Source organism: Somniosus microcephalus, unplaced genomic scaffold (genome assembly GCF_052327205.1).
Source record: "Somniosus microcephalus isolate GS21.2 unplaced genomic scaffold, FLI_Smic_1.0 unresolved_chr1, whole genome shotgun sequence".
NCBI classification, from domain to species: Eukaryota; Metazoa; Chordata; class Chondrichthyes; order Squaliformes; family Somniosidae; genus Somniosus; species Somniosus microcephalus.
In genome coordinates, this window is record NW_028225179.1 from 151,332,814 (window position 1) to 151,348,197 (window position 15,384).

The 15,384-nt window shown below is 47.0% G+C and overlaps 1 pseudogene across 1 annotated transcript; it reads left to right on the top strand.

The window, feature by feature from the left end:
- The first annotated feature begins 494 nt into the window (after positions 1 to 494).
- LOC147096257 (zinc-binding protein A33-like) lies at positions 495 to 13,000 on the top strand (annotated as a pseudogene). The gene is made up of 6 exons (XR_015074658.1): positions 495 to 903; positions 995 to 1,090; positions 1,184 to 1,417; positions 2,722 to 2,741; positions 2,837 to 2,952; positions 12,313 to 13,000. The product of XR_015074658.1 is annotated as a zinc-binding protein A33-like (transcript).
- Positions 13,001 to 15,384: the final 2,384 nt, after the last annotated feature.

A 15,384-nucleotide genomic window follows, 5' to 3' on the forward strand; every position in this document is an offset into this window, starting at 1 on the left:
TGGGTTGATGTGCGCTCCTTCCGCTGTTTGCGCTTGGCTTTGCTTGCTCCCGGCGAAGAGACTCAGGGTGTTCGGCGCCTTCCCGGATGCTTCCCCTCCACTTTGTGTGGTCTTGGGCCAGGGATTCCCAGGTGTCGGTGGGGATGTTGCACTTTTTTAAGTGTGAAGCAAAGTGCATTGGAATGTCGATCCCCGCCCATATTTGCTTCCTCTCTCCAATCCCCATCCCCCAATGCTCACCTTCCATCGACCTTCACTCTTCCCGCCTGGATTCAAATAGTCCCCTCCGTCCTCTTATCCTGTTTATCCTTTATACTGCTCTAGGTTTTGTTTCCCCGTGTAAAAGTCGATGGGACATAGACTAGTGTATAGTAATAATAATTCCCTGAGTATTGCAGTGAACTTCATCGGGAAATCGCTGAACTGAGGCTGTTCGGCAGCGCAGTAACAGTTAAACTGAAAGCGGTTTGAATCAGGAAGTGCTGAGGATGAACATGGCTTCCAGACAGCAGGCCGAGAGTTGGACCAATGAGACAATTTGTCCCATTTGTCTGGATTTCTTCACCGATCCGGTAACACTGGAGTGTGGGCACAACTTCTGCCGCTCCTGTATCACAGTGTTGGGAACAGGAGAAGGCAAACTCCTGCCCGGAATGTAGAGAGGAGTTTCCAGAAAGGAACCTCAGAGCCAGTCGGGCCTTAGCGAATCTGGCCGAGAAAGCGCGAAAACTAAACCTGAATACGAAAGAGAAGGAAAGTAAACCTCACTGTGAGGAACATGAGGAGGAACTGAAGCTGTTTTGTGAAACTGACAAGAAATTGATCTGTGTGATTTGTAGAGATGCGCGGGAACACAAATCTCACAACTTCATGCCCATTAAAGAAGCTGTTGAACTCTACAAGGTGAAAGGGAGCAGAATTGTTCACCTGATTATTTTATCACATTTTCATGGTCTAACACTTTTATTCTGTGATTTTTCTCTCCCAATCCCAGGGTCTGCTGCAATGTTCCTTAGATTCTCTGACAGAGAAGAAATCGGCGGCTCTAGAAACGGAATTAAAACAGAAACAGCAGATTTCCGCAGTTAGGGTAAGGGCTCCCTGTGCTGATTTTCTGGGATCTCGGTTAGTTGTGTTCCCTTTATCGCGGTACATTAATTATGTTTCACATTTCATTTGGCAGGAACAGTCGAGCAGTCTGCAGACCCGCATCACATCTGAGTTCGCTAAAATACACCAGATTCTCAGTGAGAAAGAGCAGCGATTAATCCGAGATCTCAGGGAACAAGAGGCGAGGATTCTAGAAACAATGGAGGAAAATCTTCGACAGATTCAAGAGAATTTAAATTCTATTCAGGAGAAACTCTCAAAGTTGCAGAAACAGATGGAGCAAAAAAACAAGCTGACATTTCTGAAGGTGAGGATTATATTTCAGTTTAGTTCAGTGAAAGTTCACAGTCACAAAATGACGGGTGAGAATTTTTTAAATAATGCAACATTTCCCCAATAATTCGGCACTGATTTAAACCGATCAATTGTTTTGTACATTCAGGGGCGGATCTGCTATTGTCACCAAACTAATCAGCCTCCACAATATCTACAGGATCCCGGGAATACCTGCAACCTTCCCGGGAATGAATTGCCGTGATCTTGACACTTAGCCTGTAACTATGTCCGTGGTGCCCAAGTTTAATATTCTCCTGAAACTCAATATAATTCAGTTATAGTTCCACGTGGTACTGTGGGTGTGAGAGTCACTGGCCTAGAAATTCACTTTGGGGCGCCCAGCTCGCCTGGGCGCCGGAATTACCGCTGCGCGCGGAGCCACTTCCGCCAGCGGGAAATTCAGTTTCAGCGCCCCAAGTGGAAGCCGGCCACTAAACAAGGGTTTCGGCGGCCCGCTTGGGGCGCTGAAACTGAATATCGGCGTGTAAAGTGCCGCAGCGCCACCCGCTGCGGCACGGCAGCCTGCGGTACTGCAGGCCCTCCTCTCATTCTTGAGGGGGAGGTGCCTGCAACAGCGCGATCCCCGCTCGCGAGTGCCGGCAAATGAGCCCGGCACCAAGGAGAAGTGCCGGGCTCTCTGGAAACAGCCGGCAATGCCGCGGGGGGGGGGGGGTGTAGGAGGCCGGGGAAGGAGGTGCGGGCAGGCGGCCGCCGAAAAAGCGGCCGGCCGCACCTCCACCTTAACTCGCCCCACTACCGGCACAGGTAGGCCCCGTGTACCGGTCGCTGTTTGCGGCCGGCGCGGGGGAGGCGGTGGCAACCAAATATGGCCAGCGGGGCGATAGCGGGGCGCTGCGCACACCAATGACGTCATCGGTGGCGGCGCAGTGCTAATGGCTAACGCCGCCATTAGCGCCCCGCTAAATATCGCGGTAGGTTTGCACAGTGGCGCAAAAGCCCTCTTTGGGCGCAAACTGGTGGCGCAGGCCACTGAATTTCTAGGCCACTATGTCTGAGTGGCACTAATGTTGATTTCCAGTACCTGACACACAAACAAGATTTTTCAATTATATCCTGTTGCCATCGAATCTGCTTTTAATATGTTTGCTGTAATTTCTGCAGCCTGATTGTCAAATATATCCTCTTTCTATCTGTGTGTCGGTAGCAGTGAGAATTGGGAATTATCAGCAGCTTGTAACAATCTGGGTGTAATTTCTGCTGTCCGGTATAGACGCTCAGTCTCTGTCAACTCAGATTGTGTTTTATTTATTTCAGGAGGAAGCTTGTCAGATGAGGTAAGACATGCTCTTTACTGAAACTCTGCACAGTTTGGTAAAATAACTCAAAGGTATTTATGGTGAATTTATAACCTATTGTTTGATATTTGCAGGATTAGCAAGGACGGTAATACACTGACATGAGCAGATGCCGCCCTGTGTATCGAAAAATTCAATGGCCCTTTACAGTACGCAGTGTGGAGAGAAATGATAGACGCCATTAACCCGGGTAAAATCAGATAGTTCCTCTGTTCTGATTTATAACTCATTTTTATGTGTAACGAATCAAATTATATCAAAGACATTATCTTTAAGTAGTTGCAAGGGATCGCGGTTAAAAATGGCGCTGAGTGGAATTAAAGTTATTCATGCACCAAATCCACTTTCTAAAAAGCATCGCCTCAACTAGTCAGCTGAGAATTTCAGCTCTCCCAACATGACCAATACAGGGACTGTTGTGTATGTACCTTTAAGGGAATAACTGGTCTAGGACTGCAGTACCGGCAGTGACCACCCCTGTATAAAAGGCCCTAGCAGGCTTCTGTAGTTTCAGTTTCCAGGTTGTCTCCATTCAGTAAAGACTTGTTATAATCAACTCCTGCAGTCCGTGCCTCAATTATACACGGACATAATACTGGCGACGAGTAAGAAACGAACTTACCTGCAACTCGGCAGCACCTCAGACGACGTTATTGAAGGTTGAAGCCAGAAGAAAGAAAAAAAAAAAAAAATAATCCAAAGAAACTCGAGAAACGGGCGTCGACTGTGAGCAACCGCCCTCCAAATCATCGAATTGAAAAGTGCAGGAGAAACTGTCGAGAGCCAGGCTTGGTTCTCCAGTCTGTGGTTTCCCAGCTAATCGGGCTGGTGGCAGGTAGTGCACTGATCCTTCCTGGGCTGTGGCGGGCTAGAGCTCGATCGGGTGGCTCTGCAACGCGGCCGGGCAGCGAGTCGGGAAGCAGAGAGAGAGAGAGAGGGTGGAGCACACAGGGCGCGGCTGGTGCTTCAAAGCCCGGCAGCGTTCGGACCTAAGAAGAGGGAGGGAAGTGTCCCAGAGGGTCCGCTCCACGACGGGAATGGTTCTTCAATTAACGGAGCAAATATTGAAGCGCGATAGAAAAATAAAAATACCGCGGAGAGCGGCGTTGGCAGCAGCGATCGGGGAGGCGCGAAGACCATAGGGCGTCGCCATTGCAGGATAGTAAAATAAATATAATCACCAGCAACAGCGTTGGCAGCAGCGGCAGCGGCAGGAAAGCGCGGGCGGCGCCATCTTAACTCGGCGGGGATGAAGGAAAAGCGCGGGAGGCGCCATTTTGATCCGTCGGGGACGAAGGCAAAGCGCGGGAGGCGCCATTTTGTTAAATCGGGGGCGAAGGCAATGCACGGGAGGCGCCATCTTAGATTTTCAAGATGCCAAAGACTGGCGATATCACTGCCTTCGATAATGCAATAGAAGACTGGACCACGTATGTGGAAAGAGTCGAGGTATATTGCGAGGCAAACAAAATAGCCGATGAGAAAAAGGCATCGGTATTGCTAAATTTAATGGGCGCAGGAACGTACGGCCTATTGCGGGACCTGATTACTCCAGCCAAACCGAAGGCGAAGAGTTTTAACGAAATTGTTGCTATCCTACAGGAACACTTAAATCCTACACCACTGCTGATAGCAGAAAGATTTAAATTCCACAGGAGAAATCAGCATAAAAATGAGAGCAATGCTGATTACCTTACGGAACTACGCAAGCTATCAAAGCACTGCCAGTTCGGAGCAGGACTGGCAGATACCTTACGGGACAAATTTGTCTGTGGACTCCTGAGTGAAGGAACCCAGAAGAGGTTACACTCAGAGAAAGAGCTGACGCTAGATAAGGCTTTCAGCGTGGCAGTATCGTACGAAGCAGCAGCAACGGGAGCTGCGGAAATACAACAAAAGCCACAGGAATACGGCACCTACGAAATGACACGGGGATTTGCAAAATGTTATCGCTGCGGCAGAACAAACCATAACCAGAAGGACTGCTGGTCCAAGGACAAAATATGCAGGCAATGCGGAAAGATGGGACACATTGCACGAGTATGCAGGTCTGGGAAGAAGACCAACGACAACAAAAAGGTTACTAAGGAACCGTACAGGAAAGTACAAAAGATGACGGACAGTAGTTCCGAAGACCAGATGAGCGATAGTGAATCCGGGAACAAGAGACTAAGCTGTCTCAAACTTCACAACGTAATCGCAAAAGAGGATCACCGAACCATTTGGGTCACCCTCACGATAGCAGGGTCCCAAGTCAAAATGGAATTGGATACAGGATCAGCTCTAACCGCCATGAATCGACGAGACTACGAGCGGCTATTCTCACACATACCCTTGAGAGAGACATCCATTGTCTTGAGGACGTATACGGGGCAAAAAGTATACCCCAGAGGAAAAATAAGGGTGCCTGTTGAATACAATGGCAAGAAAATACTGAAATTGTATCTCTACATTCTGCAAGATGGTGGACCACCGTTATTGGGACGTGAATGGATCAGAAAGGTAAGTTTAGACTGGCACTCCATTCAGGCACTGACGGTGGCTGGTAAAAAGGATGACGACGTCACTCCTGGACGATTGTCAACAATCTTAGCTGACGCCAAAGAGGTATTTCAACAAGAACTGGGCACTCTTAAAGGCGTAACCGCCTCGATAAAAATAGAGGAGAATGCAATTCCCAAGTTTTTCAAAGCAAGACCGGTACCATATGCAATTCGCCCAGCCGTCGAGGCAGAGCTGGAGAATCTGGAATATGCAGGCGTGTTATCTAAGGTAGACTGGAGCGAGTGGGCGACACCCATCATTCCTGTCATGAAGAAAACGTTAAACAATAAGTCTGAGGAGCCAAGGAAGGTTCGCATCTGTGGGGACTTCAAGGTGATGGTGAACCCAGTCCTTCACACAGTACAATATCCTCTTCCAAGGATAGAAGATATCTTCGCCTCACTATCTGGAGGGAAGCATTTTACAAAAATTGACCGAGCACAAGCATATTTGCAGATGGAGGTTGAAGAATCCTCTAGGAAGTATCTCACGATAAACACTCACAAAGGTCTTTACCAGTATAATCGACTGGTATTCGGAGTAGCATCAGCTCCGGCGATATGGCAAAGAGCGATGGAACAAGTCCTGCAAGGGATTCTGGGGACTCAGTGTTACTTGGACGACATCCTAGTGACAGGTGAAGATGACAGTGAACACCTTGCCAACCTAGAGCAGGTGCTCACTAGACTACGTGCCAATCGCCCCAAGTGTGAGTTTTTTAAGAAACAGATATCGTATTGTGGCCACGTGATTGAAAAAGAGGGGTTACATAAGTCCCCTGACAAAATTGATGCGGTAGTTAAGGCTCCAGCGCCTGAAAATGTGTCGCAACTGAGGTCATTCCTCGGATTGGTGAATTACTACCATAAGTTTTTGCCGAATTTGTCCACAATTCTGCATCTACTGAACACCCTACTACGAACGGGAGTAGCATGGAAATGGAGCGATGAATGTAAGCGGGCCTTTCAGAAGAGTAAGGACCTAATCACTTCAAGAGAAGTATTAGCTCACTACAACCCATCACTACCGATAAGACTGGCGTGTGATGCGTCTCCCTACGGCATTGGGGCGGTACTGTCACATAAATTCCTTGATGGTTCAGAGAGGCCGATAGCTTTTGCGTCACGCTCGTTAACTTCAGCCAAGCGTAACTAAGCCCAGATTGACAGAGAGGCCCTCAGCCTGGTGTGGGGGGTGAAGAAGTTCAATCACTACCTGCACGGTCAGAAATTTACTCTACTAACTGATCATCAACCTCTCGTCTCCAATTTTCAACCCTCAGAAGGGCGTACCGATAATGATGGCACAACGGCTACAGAGGTGGTCCCTTTTCCTAGGGGCACACCAATATGACATTGAGTACAAAGGAACTAAACAGCATGGGAATGCTGATGGATTGTCGCGCCTACCGTTGCCGACGGTGGAAGAAGAACTGGCAGTAGATCCAGTGGAGTTATTCCACTCGACTATAGTCGAATGTCTCCCTGTGACGAATGCAAACATAGAAAAGGAAACATGAAATGACCCGACACTCTCCAGGGTCTATGATTTAACGGTGAAGGGATGGCCAGCACATGGCGAACCGCTGCTGCCAGCATTCTTGCCGAGAAGAGAACAGCTGTCAGTGTGCAGAGGAACCTTGATGTGTGGATCCAGAGTAGTAATTCCACCCAAATTGAAGGATAGAGTGCTCAATGAGCTTCATGAGGGTCATCTGGGAGGGGAAAAAATGAAGAACTTAGCCAGAGCGTTTGTGTGGTGGCCGGGAATCGATAGAGAAATCGAAGAGATGACCAAAAGCTGTACAGGATGCCAGAAGGTCCAAAACGCCCCACCACAAGCTCCTCTACATCCATGGGAGTGGCCCTCATCTCCATGGCAAAGGGTGCACATTGATTTTGCTGGTCCCTTCATGGACTCGATGTTTTTAATTGCGGTGGATGCACATTCAAAGTGGCCAGAGGTAATAAAAATGTCCTCAACCACCAGAGAAAGAACTATCACAGTCTTACGAACCATATTCGCCAGGAATGGGCTGCCTGAACAGATTTGCTCTGACAATGGACCACAGTTTGTGTCTGAAGAGTTCCGGAGGTTCTTAAAGAACAATGTTGTTAAGCATTACACATCCGCCCCATATCATCCAGCCACTAATGGATTGGCCGAGAGGTTTGTTCAAACATTCAAGAAGGCTATCAAGGCAATGTGTAATGAAGATATACCCCTACAACACAAGGTGGATAACTTCTTGTTTGCCTACCGGAATGCGACACATGCAGTTACCAACCAAACTCCAGCCATGATGTTCTTCAATCGAAGACTACGATGCCGCTTGGATTTGGTTAAACCAAACGTCAGAAGAGATGTGGAGAACAGGCAGTTTCAGAATATGAATGAAAGGCCGACCAGGAGTTTTAAGATAGGTCAACCAGTTTTGGCCCGGGACTACCGCACAGAGAAATGGCAGCCAGGAATGATCTGTACACGGCAAGGACCTCTAATGTATACCGTGGACATTGGAGAGAGCATTGTAAGACGCTATGCTGACCAGATTCTAGAGTCACTGGAAAACGTCAACTCCACACCACGATCTGATACACCTGGCGATGAAACCGAAGTACCAAATGCATCTACCGCAGAATCGGTGCTATTGGAAGCAGACGAACCAAACAACGACATTGATCCCGACTCAACCTTGCCAGAAGAACCTGATATCCCAAAGAGGCGTTATCCAGACAGAATCAGGAAGCCTCCTCAAAGACTGAACTTATAATTGCTTAACTTCAACCAATGTATCTAGCAACCGTAATTGTAATTAGTTATTATTTAGTTGTTAAATGAATGTTATGTACTGTTTATCTAAAAGGGGAGGAATTGTTGTGTGTGTACCTTTAAGGGAATAACTGGTCTCAGACTGCAGTACCGGCAGTGCCCACCCCTGTATAAAAGGCCCTAGCAGGCTTCTGTAGTTTCAGTTTCCAGGTTGTCTCCATTCAGTAAAGACTTGTTATAATCAACTCCTGCAGTCCGTGTCTCAATTATACACAGACATAATAGGGACCCTCGGATGAACCACTGCCTCCAGAAACCTGCAATACTTTGCTTGATTGTGACTAAGTTAAGTGTGTTTGTGTCCTTGTCCCCAGCACATAGTGCGGGGTTTCAGTAATGGGAGAGTAAGCTCCGTGATTAGGACCTTGTAAAACCCGGGCGGGGAGCTATTAGTTGCTGTTGGACCAGGTCACTACTTTTCCCCCGAATTGCTCCGACGGCTTGTCCTAGTGCCCTGTGTCCGCTGGAAGCTTGTCCCATTGGGAGTGAAGAGCACAGTTTAGGTCTCCACTCATGGTTACTGTGCTGTCCATACGTGGGGCGAGTGTGAGGATTGCTGATGTGGGGAATGTGCGGACACCTCATTCAGGACACAGAACTGAAGCATCACTTTGAGTTCTCCTGTTATTCGAATTTCATTAGGGTGGAGCGGCCTCCTTCTGCAGGAATGTGGATCTCTGAAGTAATGGGAAGGTTCCTGTTGATTAGTGTGACTATCCTCTGCTCTTGGGTCAGTAGAAGGCGGCCGGCATTGGTCCCACCCACTCACTCACAAACTTGGTGTGTTCTGAGGGCGGTGAGGAGGGTGTCCTGTAGCCATGTCGCTTACACCTGTCCTTTTATGTAGATCAATTTTATTTTGCCTGATTCTGTGTTGGAGGCATCGGAACATTAGAACAGGAGCAGGCCACTTAGCCCCTCGAGCCTGTTCTGCCATTTAATGAGATCATGGCTGATCTGCGACCTAACTCCATATACCCACCATTGCCCCATATCCTTTGATACCCTTGGTTAATGAAAATCTATCAGTCTCAGATTTAAAATTAACAATTGATTTCGCATCAGTTGCCATTTGCAGAAGAGAGTTCCAAACTTCGACCACCCATTGTGTGTAGAAGTGTTTCCTAATTTCCTAACTTCACCCCTGAAAAGTCTGGCTCTAATTTTTAGACTATGCCCCCTAGTCCTAGACTCCCCAACCAGCAGAAATGGTTTATCTCTATCTGCCCTATCTGTTCCCCTTAATATCTTGAAAACTTCGATCAACTCACCCCATAACCATCTAAATTCTCAGGAATACAACCCTAATTTGTGTAATCTCTCCTTGTAATTTAACCCTTAGAGTCTCTGTGTCATTCTGGTAAACCTACACTGCACTCCCTCCAAGGCCAATATATCCTTCCCACATGGGGTGCCCAGAACTGCTCACAGTACTCCAGGTGCAGTCTAACTGCAGCATAACTTCTACCCCCTTGTATTCTAGTCCTCTAGATATAAAGGCCAACATTCCATTAGCCTTTTTGATTATTTTTAACAGTTTAATGATCTATGTACCCGGACCCCCAAGTCTCTTTGGACCTCCACTATTTTTAGTTTTAAAACACAACGTGGTAGAGATTGGTCTTGGGTCAACTTCCACCTCCATAACATTACCTGACTCCGCCCCTGCGTCAGCTCAGCTGCTGCTGAAATCCTCATCCATGCCTATGTTACCTCTAGACTTGACTATTCCATTGCTCTCCTGGCTGGCATCCCATCTTCCACCCTACATAAACTGGAGTTCATCCAAAACTGCTGCCTGTATCCTAATGGTAGCACACTCGAGTCGGAGTCAACTCCACCTTCCCACACTATCCCCATAGCCCTTGATTCCCTTAATATCCCAAAAATCTATTGCTCTCAGTCTTGAATATACTCAACAACTGAGCATCCACAAATGGGATAGAGAATTCCAAAGATTCACAACCCTTTGAGTGAAGAAATTTCTCCTCATCTCAGTCCTAAATAGCCGACCCCTTATTCTGAGACTGTGACCCCTGGTTCTACACTGCCCAGCCAGGGGAAACATCCTCCCAGCATTTACCCTGTCAAGCCGTGTAAGAATTTTATATGTTTCAATGAGATCACCTCTCATTCTAGAGAATGTAGGCCTAGTCTCCTCTATCTCTCCTCATAGGACAATCCCCCCATCCCAGGAATCAATCTGGTGAACCTTCGTTGCACTCCCTCTAAGGCAAGTATAACCATCCTTGGGTAAAGAGACCAAAACGGTACACAATACTCCATACTCTCACCAAGTCCCTATATAATTGCAGTAAGACTTCTTTACTTTTATACTCCAATTCTTTTGTAATAAAGACCAACATACCATTTGGTTTCCCAGTTACTTGCTGTTCCTGCATGTTAACTTTCAGCGATTCGTGTACAAGGATACCCAGGTCCCTCTGAATCCCAACATTTCCCAATCTCACAGCATTTAAAAAATATTCTGCTTTTCTATTTTTCCTACCAAAGTGGATAGCTTATGACTTCTCCGCATTATATTCCACCTGCCATTCTTGCCCACTCACTTCACCTCTCTATAACCCTTTGCAGCCTTCTCACAACTTACTTTCCCACCTAGCTTTGTATCATCAGCAAACTTGGATACATTACACTCAGTCCCCTCATCTAAGTTATTGATATAGATTGTAACTAGCTGAGGCCCAAGCACTGATCCTTGCAGTACCCCACTAGTTACAGCCTGCCAGCCAAAAATTACCCGTTTATTCCTACTCTGTTTTCTATCTGTTAACCAATCCTCAATCCATGCTAATGTATTAACCAATGAGCCCTAATTTTGTGTAATAACCTCTTGTGTGGCACATTATTGAATGCTTTTGAAAATACAAATACATTACATCCACTGATTCCCCCTTATCTAGCCTGCTAGTTAAAACCTCAAAAAACTCTTAATGCTCATTAAAACCCACCTTTTTGACCAAGCTTTTAGTCATCTGTGCTAATATCTGCTTATCATAATCATAATCAACTTTATTGTCATTGTTAGTGCAGAAGTGCAGTACAACGAAATGTAGGCTTGCGGCTCCCGAGAGTGTACATTTAGAATAAGACATTTAAACATTCAACATTCATTTGGCTTGTAATACATTAACATAAACATAACCATAATAAAGTGCATTGTCAGATGTGCAGGCTTTAGAGTTTATTTGTGGAGTTCAGTAGGATGACAGCCCTGCGAAAGAAGCTGTTCCTAAATCTGGTCGTTCGGGTGCGAATGCATCTGTAGCGTCTCCCAGATGGCAGGAGGGCGAACAGACTGTGGCTGGGGTGGGTAGGGTCTTTGATGATGGTCCGTGACCTCCGTAAACGACGTTTCTGGTATATGTGCTCTATGGTCGGTAGCCGGGTGCCGGTAATGTGTTGGGCAGTTTTGACTACCCGCTGCAGGGCTTTCCGGTCATAGTAGCTACAGCTGCCATACCATACTGTGATACAGTTCGTCAGGATGCTCTCTATTGTGCAGCGGTAAAGGTTAGAGAGAATCAGGGGTGACAGGTTACATCCCTTCAGCCTCCTTAGGAAATATAGGTGCTGCTGGGCCTTCTTCACCAGAGAGGAGGTATTGAGGGATCAGGAGAGGTCTTCAGTGATGTGGACTCCAAGGAACTTAAAGCTCGGTGTCAAAATTTGTTAACACATGTGAAGCGCTTGGAGACATTTTACTGTGTTAAAGATGCTATAAAAATGCAGTTGTTGTTGGGTGGTAGCACTAAACCGGTGGTAGCGTGTCAACTGCCTGTTATACTCCCAGCCCGATATTCAGTTCCAATGCCTTCAAAGCACTGAATATCACACGCAGCGTATAATAGCAGCCGGTGAGACACCAGCTATTTAACTCTACCACCCAAGACTAATTTCTACCCCAACGTGCGCTCAATCCCTGCTCTGCACTTACTTGGTTGGAAAGCAGAGCGGTTCCAGGAGTGTAAACTCCTGAGTGGTAAAAGATTTCAATAACAGGACCGCGAGCCTTTATAAACACCAGAGTTCCCGGAAACCCTCCAAGTGGGCACTTTAAAAGGGAAAGTGTTTGAATAAATCACAGCTACAACCTAAATAACTCACTATTATTTTACCTTCCCGCCTCCCCCCCCCCCCCCCCCCCCGCCAGCTCCAGCCTCTCTGACTCTGGATCCAAACACAGCTCATCGCCAGCTTATCGTGTCCGAGGACCGGACCAGTGTGAGACTCGGAGAGTAACGGCAGAAGCTTCCCAACACCCCAGAGAGGTTCAGTCGCTGGACCTATATCCTGGGATTGGAGGGATTCACATCAGGGAGACACTACTGGGAGGTGGAGGTGGGGAACAAGACTGAATGGGAGATCGGAGTGGCCCGAGAGTCTGCCGAGAGGAAAGGGGAATTCGCCCTAAGCCCTGAGGCCGGATACTGGATTGTGGGGCTGGATCCCGAAAGTGAATATTTTGCCTACACCACCTGCTCCATCATCCCCCTCACCCCGAGTGTGGAGCCTCGGAAGATCGGGGTGTACCTGGACTATGAGGGTGGACAGGTTTCATATTACAATGCGGACAACATGTCCCATTTCCACACTTTCACCCACACTTTCACTGAGCGAATCTTCCCGATCTTCGATCCCGGACCGAATGACGGTGGGAAAAACTCAGCACCGCTGACAATCTGCGGGGTTAAAAGTGGCTAACAGGTCCATCCCATAATTCCACACTGTCTCCTGCCAGCTGCAGACTGATGGACGTCGATCTCAGTCACAGGTGGTGCGGAATTTCCAAATGTCACCTGAGACCAGGGCATGTACCACTGCGTGACAATGGGGCAGACTTTGCGGTGGGCATGACAGTGTACTGAGAGTAGGCTGTCATACCACCTTTGAAATTATCCCTAACTTACAATCTGTCAAGTTACGACTGGACAGATGATCCGCACCGACGGGGAAATACTCATTGCTGGCGCAGAGTTGGGCTGATTGCCCACCGCCTGCCCAGAAGTTACGGCTGAAAATGTAATGGTTAGTGAAAGCAGGCGCAGGATATTTGTGATGATTAATGAATCCGTGTTAATAAATCCCCTTTAGACGTGGTTCAGCAATAGCTGAAATGCTTTAAGGAGTGTATTTTTTAATTAATCAAAACTTTTTTTCATTTTAGACAGGCAGTAATATAATTTGATATCTTGAATAAATACGGTACAATTTACTGTAATACACTTTAATTAATGAAAAGAAAAAATCTAAAATCAATTCCCCCCCCACCCAATTATATGTAAAAGCACCCTCCTTTCTCCTCTGTCACCTTATTCTGTAACTTTATTCCCGTGTACCATTGAACAATTAACTGTAAAACCCTGATGCTGGTTCCCAGATATCTGTCAAGAGGAAACTCGGCACTTCCACTGATTGCAGCGCCAGACCCACATGATCCCAGGTATGCTTCCACATACGCTCCGCCCCTGGGATCTGTGGGCCATTATGCTGCCCTTGAGTACGCAGCGTCGGAGAGCAAGTTCGCGAAGAATCAAAGTCCCCTTTAGGTAAATTCGTATTCTGTTTGGATGCCGGCAGCGTACTCTGTACACCGCCAACTGCAAAATCTGCCCCATTGTCTTGTTGGTGATATTTGTTTGTTTAATTGGTGCTGTGGAACAAACTTGTGGCAACTGCTCCGGAGAGCCCTGTCAGATTAAATAAAAACCTCAAGAACATCGAGAATCATCGGGACACAGAGACAGAGGAGACTTAAAATGTGGCCAGTGCTCCCTCAGTACTGCAATGAAGTGTTGGCTTGGATTATGTGCTCAAGTCTGTGGAGTGGAAGAGAGGCAAGAGTGCTCCCACTGAGTGAAGGCTGTCAGTGAGCCAAGGCACACTGAGTGAATGGGGCTGAAATAACTGAGGAGAAAGCTGAAAGACCTAGGAGAGCAAACATAATACTCATTATGGCCAAACAATGCAGAACAGCAATCAACAAGTTAATAGGACGGTAAACTACATTATCTAAATAATAGAATAAGTCAGAGGAAGTAACAAACAAACGGTATAGTACTCTGGTCCGAATACCTTTAATACTTTTAAATAGGCAGCCTTGGTTCAGTGGGTAGCATTCTCACCTCTGAGAATAATTGGCTGTAAAGCGCTTAGAAATGTCCTGAGGTTGTGAAAGGCGCTATATAAATGCAAGCTCTGTCTTTCTTACTGCGTTCACTATGAAACAAGGGAGACATTCAAAGGCTGCAGGCAGTGCAGAGAAGAGCCACAAAACTGGGCCCCAGTGTCAGGGGTCTGATTTACGAGAAAAGTCTGGGTACTTCAGACTGGAAAGTAGGTGGTTGGAAGGTGATTAGGAGATAGGTAAGATTGTTCAACGTGTAGAAAAAGTAAACCTACAATACTACTTGAAATTGTGCTGAGGGAGTAGAATCAGGGGGTACATGTTCGAACTAGAAAAGCATCATTTTAGGAGTGATACCAGGAAATTCATCTCCACACAAAGGTGGATTTTCACCCAGAGCTGAGGGTGGAGGTCCATTTTGAGGACCAGACCTCTCAGTATCGGGATGGTGGGCTGCAATAGCAGATTGAGCACCCTGGCCTTGGGACCTGAAGAAGGGAGGTCCATGGGGGTGGGCAGTCTCAGTGTCTAGAGGGGATACTAGAGTGGCTGTAGCAAGGATTGGTTTTGGAGAGGCTGGAAGAATGGTCCTGCTCCTCCTGGTCCCGCAGTAATGAAGGGGAACTTTCCTTTTGGATCCTCTTTGGCCGAGCTGCCAGTTGATAGTGTTCGAGCGTGCATGGTGCACACCCTGCCCAGTTCAGTCAAAAAATGGCAATCTGGGTCGTGTGTACATCATATGACCCTGATTTGCATTTTAAATGGGTCTACCACCTGACTCGGTGCTGGACTTTTTGGGGGACATTGCTACTTTGTTTCCGCCTGCCGGATGCCTTAAAATTCACCCCAATGAGTCATCAAATGTGGAGTGAAGTTCCAGATAGAGCAATGCAGACACTGGAATCATTTAAGAAACAATTCAATGGTACAATAGGGGATGTTAAGATCTCTCTGAATGGATCAAGATTGGCAGAATGGCCTTCCTCATCTGTAATTATCTCGGAATCTTGTTTTGGTTCCTATGTATGTTTCCAAGTGCCAGCGGGACTTACTTCCTGTCAATGTCCATATCTACACAGAAATATAACTTTCCAGATG